Genomic DNA, 10,186 nt, shown 5'->3' on the forward strand with positions numbered 1-10,186 from the left:
GAAAACTTTATTGACGTCACGACCGGTAATTATTCCTATGCCCCCACCGTACACGAAATCGAGTCAATCGCGAAACGACATAAGTCAACCAGGGTGGTTTGACAGGCAATTATTCCCAAAGCCCCGTCACGAAATTGGACCACAAAACGATAGGTCAGGGCGATTTGTCGGCAGGCGACTATTACCAAGCCCAGTCGCGTACGACCGAAGTCAGCTGTAGTTTCGTGTCCTTGTCCAGAGGTCAAGCGAGGCAGATTAAATCATGAGTGGAAAAGTACAAGTAGAATTACTAATCAATAAGTTTCACGTCTGGCCAGAGTACGAAAGGTCAATCGATATTTTGGAAGCTGATTACGTTCAACATATTCGCAAACCCTAGGATAAAGGCAGGTAGAATCAGGAGGCGAGTGGAAGAGTACAAGTAGAATGACTCATGTCTGAGTACAAAGGTCAATCCAGATTCTTTGTTCGTTTTCTCTCTATCGTTAATTATTCCCCCTTTTTGATTGCCGCACAGTCAGAAGGGAATTCCCCTCGAGTATTGCTGCAAAATTGAGAATGAGCTAATTCTTTCAATACTTATTATATTGATAATCTTTGTTTGTTTATTATAATCCTTGCATGCGCACCAATCGCACATTACTCATACTACTTGTGGTGTATTGAACTGATAAAAATTGCTAATGAACCGAACTGTGTGCGCCATGTTTTATGTGTGGAAAACTATTGAGACGTTATAAAACCCGCACTAGTCAAGTCATTTAGTCGGACTGGGAAGCGAGTGGCGCAGTTGGTTAAGCGCCAGCGTCACGACACCAATGGTGGTCGTTCGAATCCCGGTTCGGACTAATTACTATGTGTCGGAGGTTCTATGGGCTCCTCATCGCCGACCTCACTGCTAGTCAGTGACTTTAAAAGCCCAGCTACAGTGAGCCGAGCTGTAATTCGGTAGCAACAGAAACGATGATCAACTGATGAAGTGTGCGTGAAAGAGACTGAGACTGAGAGAGTGCAAGAAGAATGAAAAAGTGAAGCAAAGATACGACGATAAACCAAGCGTGGGAGAGTGGAAGAACGTCAAAGACCCGAAAAAATGAAATTCATTGTACTGTTTGTGTAATTGCAATGTCGTGGAGCACAAAGCCCTAACCTGGCTAAAAGCACCACTGTCGTGTCCTATAATAATAATAATAATAATTTAGTCGGACTTTGTGGTGCCGCGGCCGATTCGAGCGCGTGTTAGGTGTATTCGTTCTCGGTGGGATTTGGTAAGCTCAGCCATTTTGAGCTATAAGTATTGAAATAGCGGGCCGTTGAATAGAAGCGCTTTGTATTTAGTAAGTAATGTGTCGAAGATAAAGCAATATGGATGACTTAATTGTTATGAACGAGTTGCCGTGTTGAATGACTATATGCAATTCGTACCAAACATCTTAGTGACAGGCAGAATTTATTTAGGCTGAGGTTTTCGGAGTCCACGGTAAACGTTATCTACCAATGAACGTTAAGGAGGAATAAGTTTTTGATCACCAAATTGAGATTTGGTTTGATGCGACCTTCTCGTAAAATTACTCGATTTCGGATTGACTGATTGACTGGAGTTGAGTCGGGTCACACGTTAAAATCAGAGAAGGACTTGCGACTCGGAACGGTGACTTGGTAATCCTACGGACGCAACGATCTATGAAACTTTCATGGGGAATAATCAAAAGGTCGTAGCTTGCGTTGCGTAGGATATATAGCTACCTAATGAGGTCAGTATGGCCACCATTAGTATTATGTGACCCCCGTGACGTATAGTTGGTTACATGCTGGGTGTTGTTTGTTCTCTTTATATATGTTAGCCGATTGGACATTTCTATTCAAGGGCTTTTCAACCCGGGTCCGTAGACCCCATCGGGGTACGAAGCAATGTTCCCTTATAATTTTGACGAGTCTGCGCATACTCACCAACTAACTGCGCAGACCTTTAGACAATAGTGCGTAACGACTAAAAAAAGGTCATCATTTCGGATTTTTTGTGCGCAACTTAGATTTTCTGTGCGCAGAGACCGTGTCAGCACTGCGCATTTGCGCACGTGCGCAGCTTAGAGGGAACATTGGTAGAAGCACCATATCAGGGTGTACGACATGCATTGTGAAATTAGGCCTATATGCTGTGGAGTGTTTACTTGACTAATTTATTCAACTGTATAATATACTCTTCGCGCTACACGCGATTTTAGAGACGGGGTTCAGTTCATGATTCCGATATCTAACGCGGCGTCACAAAATTGCCGAACGCCATGTTGCAGTACAGCGTCCTATAATATGTTGGACGCCATATAGCATTTCATCCGCCAGTCTGCGTCTCAACCACTGAGCTATATAAACACTGGAGTGCGTTACTCGCGATATTTGCGTGATCAATTGGCCGCCATCTTTGGGTTAAGTTGATAGTTGCGCGTTAAGCTGGTAGTCAAGGCAGAAGTGGTTGGTTGATGTGCCTGTTTTGATTACTCTTTGGCCTGGACATATCGATTTCGATGGTTCGGACAAGATAAGGTTATATATGTGTCATTGTATGTATTCATTAGCAAATATCTTCCTGATGTAGATTGCTTAACTCGTTGTATCCAGGTAAATAAACATATGCTTCTGCTCAAAAATTCCTGCTGGCCTTGAGTGCTGTTTTCACAATTACTGGGATAAGTCAATTGTCATGGCATTGATAATTCGATTTGGATATGATACCGTTAATCCTAAGGGAGTTTGATAATGTTGTCTTCTCTATCCCTACAGTTTCAGGTACTGTGTATGGCAATTTGATTTGGATATGATGCCATTAATCCTGAGGGAGCTTGCTGATGTTGTCTTTATACTCATTATAGCTTCATTTTCATGTACTGCGTCCTCGAATTGTTGTTGCAAGCACACACTGTAATTTACTATTCTTACAAATATTGAAAACCAGCAAACAGGCACATCTCAAGTATAAATAATTACCAAGCTATCAAATGATTGCAATGGATATTGTCAGTTTTGTTGTTATTTCCCAGGTACTGTATCTATAGGTAGTAAAAGCATATATGGCTATGACCACCAGCTTCAAGTTATTACCGGAGACTGCCTCAGAATCACCCTGGCCTCGATTCGAAATCTTCTCACAACAATGGCGCTGATGTCAATGCTATCGCTGCCAGCTACGCGGTGGCTATGAATACCACTGGCGGAGGAAAATTCAGCATCATGTGACATGACAAAGGCACAGCTACAATCAAAGTTATACGATCTAATTGTTATTCTACTTATTCATTGTGTCAAAGTAGTCGAAATAAATCGTAGAAAGTGAAAGTGAGGATATGTGAGTTATGTGTAGCAATATGGGTTAGCGATTTCTGCAGAGGTGATCAAATGAGAGAAATAATATATTTATATCATTAAATGAGAGATACAAGATGAATGCATGAGTCCGTATTTAGATCGGGGTAGAATTGCCTAGTACTCACTGAAATTGACGCTATGTTGGTTACAACAATCTGCGCTCGGAGTTTATTATCGTTATTGATTTGATCAGATCAATCATCGATGAAAAGATAGCAATGTAACGCAGCGACCTGAGGTAATCTACAAAATCTACACCCACCCACCTTTCCTTGCCTGCTAGATGAAGCATTCCTACCTGGTGCATCTTCGGATCAACCATTTCCGGGATCACGCAGTTGCTGCCTACCTGATCCCTTTCTTTTCTTCCCTACAAGACAATACATTACAACCTGGCTTTCGATCAACCATTTCTGGGATCACATGAAATACCGCGCTGTACTGTCTAGTACCCAAACTTTCGTTCTCAGAAACACTAGCTTCAGTCATGAGAAACGCAAGGTTATGAATGATTTTTCTATTAAAATAAGTAACATAAAAAAAAATAAAAACAGAAATATATTAATTAATTGTTATTGACTTGACATCACCCTCGACGTAATTGAGGGTGATCTGAAAGTAAAATGTGGGATAAGTTGGGGCTTAATATCTGCGAACAAGGTACAATAAACGAACCAATTCTGATCGAAGTTGCAATTTAAAAGACCAAATTTGCTGACCACTCCCATCTAGCAAAGTACCCATTCTGGTAGGCAGTTTCTGATGAGTTAGAGCATTTGACAAGGACTAAAATTACTTGGATTTGATGATTGGGTAAATATGGACCAGGAAAACTAGACTCAATGTTCCTGGACGATATGTTTGCCCGCAATGAGGAAAGCCAAGCGGAGTGTCAGGAAAGCCCGTCGCATGTCAATGAAGCAACAGTTGCACCGGTTTCGTTAAGCTTGTTCATGCAAATTTTAATCAAATTTGCTCGTTCCGATCCTGTCAAACCATTAATGAAAAAGTATCCAAGCGGAATCTTCCAGGATGAATTGACGCAAACAGCCATAAAAACTAACACATCTCTTGCCAGTGGCTAAGAATCATCGTCCTTGCAGTCAGTACCCATGTCTACATATCCTCGATATCTTCTTCCATCCCAAAAAAACCTGTTTGCGGATCGACATTTCATCCATCATTATGGAACATATTACAGGAGCTGTTGATTCCTCTACTTTTCCTCTGATAGCAGAAAACGCAATACCAGTAAAGCCAGGCTCAGCGGGAAGTTTTCCATACCAGCGTCTTATCACATTCGGATGGGGAAGAGCGAGTTGAAAATTTTGACGCACAAAATTGTATGCCTTAGCAGAATAATACTGCAGCGTCATTGCAAAAATATTGCAGTTCTTTAGAGTATTCGACTCCTCTTCCACCAACTTGTAGTTTCATGCGCTGCAACAGTTCACTTGGTAGACGACTGAATTTTTGTGACATTACTTCACCGCACAAATCGCTGATCAAATTTTTTTTTTCAGAGATGCAATGACCTCATCCAGAGTATCACTTTTTTTCTCAGGCGGCATGTCCTCATTTTGGCAGCATACAACCCCTTTTTAATTTGTACCACTCTACGGCGTTGCTGTTGAATCAGCTTTTGAGGAGAGGTACGTGCATGGTAACTGCGGTCGTGGAGAACTGCTTCACCAGTTTGTGCTTTACAATAACGTTTCTTATCTTGAAGTGTTGCTGGTCTTGCTTGCCGTTTGTTGGAAGCCTGAAATTCACGAATTTCACATCAACAGTGGCTAGGGTAAGGGTATACTAATATAAACTTAACTTTAGAAGTAAATATATAAATGTCTACTGTACCTTTGACCTCATATATTTCGGAAAGTTCAGAAATCTCGTTGGCAGTTGGCACCGCATTCTCCCTCAAACGTATCAACTGGCCCACATGGTAAATGGCACTTTCCGGAAAATGATCGGAGCAGATAACTGACGATCTTGATGGGACCCAGTTTTTTCTTTTCATGCTTTCTAACCATCTTCCTTTCAGCGATTCATTAGTAGGAAAGCTGCATTATATGGAGCATTGTATGAAGCAAAGCACACTAAATAGTCAATTCTTTGTTATGAGCTGTGATAAAAGCAGAAGGGACATAAAATAACTTGTCTGATAAAATTATAAATCTGCCACTTTTCACTCCATAGGCTATTGTATTCAAGATTGACGCAGCCTTCTAAAGCTAAAGCAGTTCAAAGGTAAACCTTGAAAAATATTTTTGAATAAATAAATTGACAGTTTCGCACAAAGCTATAAGGACTTTCGATGAACTCGACTATGGAATTTGCAACTTCCACAGTATTTGTTTAGCATCTGAAAAAGATATCCTGTTTTAACTATGCTGATGAAAACCCATAGGCCATTAATTGAATCTTTTCCTTGTATTCCTACCCTTGCCTACATAGCATAAGCAAGAATTGAATACTAAACTGATTATTGGCCGAACTGCTTGTACTCGATCATGGACAAAATACGAAGAGCGAGATGGACATTATTACAGATTATTACAGATATTGATGATGAACATTACATAGAAGATATGGTGACACGGATTTCTGCTGGTAGTCTGGTCTGGTCATTCCATTCATATAGCTGCAACGAAATGTTCTGCTATCACTTTACCATGACCTGTTCATTACAACTGATGTGACTGATCTGGGCATGTCTTTGCTATGCTTATTCTGTTATTCACTTACCGGTGAAAATTTCTGGGGTATCGACGCTTTACCATCGACTCTTCATCACTACTGCCGTTACTATTACTTCTCCCGTACGACTCACTGGATATCTTCTTCCGCCTTTTACTACACCCAGGCACAGCAAAGGCTACCACCTGATGGACGTACTATCTTCGACATGTCGAATTACACAGAATATCAATATACTGACACGAGATATTGGGCTGAAACATATCCTGAATGTTAGAATAATTAGCCATTCAAAGCTCTATACGCATACAATACTACAGAACCAACACGAATCAAATATATTCAAACACTGACCGCTTTTCCATAAGCCCCTGTACTAAATCGATTAACCGAGTACCCACAATGCATCTGCGCATTGGGATCACGCAAATTTGCTTAGCCGGAGATAGCAGTAGTTCGGGGCTTGGTCTCAACCCGTTCAGACGCCATGTAGCAATTCAGCCGCCAGTCTGCGTTTCAACACGTTCACACGCCAGACGCCATGTAGCAATTTAGCCGCCAGTCTGCGTTTCAACCAAGCCCCGAACTACTGCCATCTCCGGCTAAGCAAATTTGCGTTGTCACCATGTTACAGTTGCATTGTGGGGGATAGGCTGGACGACTTAGTACAGGCGCTTATGGAAAAACGTCCAGTTTTAAAATATATTTGATTCGTATTGGGTTTGTAGTATTTTATACGAATGGAGCTTTGAATGAATAATCATCGTAACATTCAGGATTTGTTTCAGCCCAATATCTCGTGTTTATATCTGTGTTATCTGTGTATTTCGACATGTCGAAGACATCTCGTTTTGGTGGTAGTGTTTGTTGCGCCTATGGGTGCAGTTAAAGGCAGAAAAAGATATCCACGGAGTCATGTATGAGAAGTAATAGCGATGGTAGTAGCGATGAAGAGTCTTTGGTAAAGCGTCGACATCCAAGAACATTTCACCGGTGAGTGAATGGCAGAATATGCAGGGCAGCAAGACTATCTTTGAAGAATCAGTTTCTATTTTTAATATCTCCTGACCATCACAGTTAATCAATGTCCAGATAAGCCACAGCATTAATGAATAGGCCATGTTAAAGTGTCATTATACCAGAACATTTTGTCACAAGTATATGGATGTTGGTATGATCGGAGCAGACTATATCAGCAGTCTCAGCACCATGTCAGTTCATCAGTATACCTGTAATAGCATGACCAGCCAGGTCACTGTTTGTATTCTGTATGGGCAGTTCAGCCAATAACTAGCTTAGTACTCAATCCTTGCTCAAAATTGTCGTGAAGGTTGGAGGTAGGACTAGAAGTAAAGGTATAATTGAAGGCCACACGGTTTTGTCCAGCATAGTTGAGTAATAATTCTATATTTCTGGTGCCAGATGCTCACACTAAAGTTCAAATTGCTAATTCCGTGGTCGAGTTCATTATAGCTTTGTGCGTGCGAGACGTTCGATTTGTCTCGTAAGATGTTTTTTTAGGTTTACCTTTGGCTTTAGATTTAAAAGGTTACCTAATAGTTTATCCTTCTGGGGTAGAAAGTAACAGATATATCTAAATCGAACAAGATAATTTCACATATGTTCCTGCTACTTTTATCATCGTTCATAACAAAGAATGGCCAATTTGGTGTGCTTCGTATCATAGAATTACTTGTGAACTGATACAATGTTCTCTACAACGCAGCTTTCCTACCAATGATTCCCTGAAAGAAAGATGGATAGAATGTATTAGAAGAAAAGACTGGGAGCCAGCAAGATCGCCGGTCATCTGCTCTGATCATTTTTCAGAAAGTGATATTTACCGTGTTGGCGGGAGAATTCGTTTAAGGACGAATGCGGTGCCGACAAGATTTCTGAATTTTCCAAAATATATGAGGCCAAAGGTACGGTAGACACTAGACAGTGACTATATATTTATGAAGTTTGAGTTCCAATTACTATACCTTTATTTTAGCCCTAGTTAACATAAAATTCACAAATTTCAGGCTTCAAACAACCGACGAGTGAGACCTTCTGCAGTTCCAGATAAGAAACGGCATTATGAAGCACAAACCGCTGAACCTGAAGTAGTTCTTCACGACCACAGCTACTGTGCGCACACGCCGAAGGCGACGTAAAGTCGATAACAATTAATTTATTTCTGTTTTTATTTTTTATGTTGTAGAAAAATTCGTTTCTCATAACCGAAGCTGGTGCTTCTGAAAACGAAAGTTCAGCATTTTGGTACGAGACAGTACAGCGCGGTATTTCGTGTGACGAGGCAGTACAGCGCGTTATTGCGTGTGACCACAGAAATGGTTGATCTAAAGCCAGGTTCGAGTGCTTCATCTAGTAGGGTAGGCAAGTATCGTGGGCAGAAAAACTGAGTTGGAATGTTCACATCTCCAGTTAGTTTTGAATCTAATCTAATTTCTGGTTTCATGAAAGTGCAAAACGAGCCAAGCTTCATGTACACACGTATATGGGTAGCTATAGGTGTAATTATGATAAAATACATGTACGCCATTTAGATTGTATCTTGTGCCGTTTTGATTCGATAAAATTAATATTTATTATGAACTCCCACAGTGCACAGATTGCTGTTACAGCCAACATAGCCTCAATTTCACTGTGAATTGGGCAATTCTAGCTACATCTGAATAAGGACCCATGCATTTGTTTCTCTCATTCAATGAACTCATTCAGTCACTTCTACAGAAATCACTACCCCATCGCTACACATAGCAGACATATCTTTACTTTCTCTTTTTTGGATTTATTTAAATACGCTGAACCAATAAATACGTAGAATAACCACAATGGCATTCAATTGATTTCAGCAGTGCCTTTTGATATGTCCCATGATGCTGAATTTTCTCCTTCAGCAATATTCACAGCCACCACGTAGCTGGCAGTTACAGCATTCACATCAGCTCCATTGAAGTATGAAGATTTTGAATCCAGGATAGGTAATTCTGAGGCACGCTCCGATAATAACTTCAAGCTGACAATCGTAGATGCTTTTACTTCCTATAGATACACATATCTGAAAGATAACTGAACTGGCATTATACATCTTTTGACAGCTTGGTTATTTCTGTACACGTAAAATATGCTGGATACAACGAGTAAAGCAATCTACATCAGGAATATAACCACAAAAAAATACATACGATGACACATAGACAACCTTATTTTACCACGAACAATCGAAACCACTTATATCTTCGACATGTCGAAATACACAGATATAAACACGAGATATTGGGCTGAAACAAATCCTGAATGTTACGATGATTATTCATTCAAAGCTCCATTCGTATAAAATTCTACAAACCCAATACGAATCAAATATATTTTAAAACTGGACGTTTTTCCATAAGCTCCTGTACTAAATCGTCCAGCCTATTCCCCACAATGCAACTGTTTCTAGTGACAACGTAAATATCGCGAGTAGCGCACTCCAGTGTTTATATAGCTCAGTGGTTTCAACACGTTCAGACGCCAGACGCCACGTAGAGACTCAGCCGCAGGGTGGCGTGTGGCGGGTTGGCGTCTAAGCGGGTTTAACCCCTGTTGCGATTTTAAGGGGCTATATACGAGAAAACTTATTGGAAGCACAAGGGGTACGGTCGCTAAAAATGTTAAGAAGCAATGTTATTACTGTGGCTCAATAATGATTATATTGAAGTTGTTATTGACATGTTCCAATAATAATCGAAGGCAAAATCCAACATTGATTTAATTTGACTTTGGCAATGACGGTAACAAGAACCTATACTTATCACGACTATAACAAAACCAGGATTAGGCTACACCGCACAAATGCTCTGATATCAGATCAAACTTCAGCAGATTTTGAAATATTGTACATAAAATTGTGGCACGTCAAAGGTCCACTAGCTGCAACATTATAACCCGACAGTTTTACGATGTCATATGATGCATCCTCTCGCATGGATGTCTGAAAAAATGCCCGGCACCCAAAAAATTTATTCAAATATTTGAAAATGTGACTTTTCCGTGTCAGTCGTGAATAGTACAACAGTAAATTACATACCCACGATGTTTGTGGAATGCCTGTCTGCAAGGTCCCGTCAAA

At 40.5% G+C, this 10,186-nt stretch overlaps 3 long non-coding RNA genes across 3 annotated transcripts in view; 1 reads left to right on the forward strand and 2 right to left on the reverse strand.

Moving 5' to 3' along the window:
• LOC145445223 (uncharacterized) overlaps window positions 1-8,203 on the forward strand; it is a 145,368-nt gene extending 137,165 nt beyond the window's left edge. Inside the window, exons 2-3 of the long non-coding RNA XR_013916916.1 lie at window positions 7,790-7,988; window positions 8,091-8,203. This is a non-coding gene — a long non-coding RNA (uncharacterized LOC145445223). The remainder of the gene's footprint in view (window positions 1-7,789; window positions 7,989-8,090) is intronic.
• Window positions 1-10,186, reverse strand: part of LOC145445226 (uncharacterized) — a 186,329-nt gene that overhangs the window by 149,662 nt on the left and 26,481 nt on the right. The window lies entirely within an intron of this gene.
• LOC145445231 (uncharacterized) lies at window positions 3,866-5,264 on the reverse strand. Its single transcript, XR_013916926.1, has 2 exons — window positions 5,221-5,264; window positions 3,866-5,125 (listed from the first exon to the last, which is right to left on the reverse strand). It is a non-coding gene; the product is annotated as an uncharacterized LOC145445231 (long non-coding RNA).

The sequence above is a fragment of the Botryllus schlosseri genome, chromosome 8, assembly GCF_051294905.1.
Source record: "Botryllus schlosseri isolate E-star chromosome 8, Bs_hap1, whole genome shotgun sequence".
Classification (NCBI taxonomy): Eukaryota; Metazoa; Chordata; class Ascidiacea; order Stolidobranchia; family Styelidae; genus Botryllus; species Botryllus schlosseri.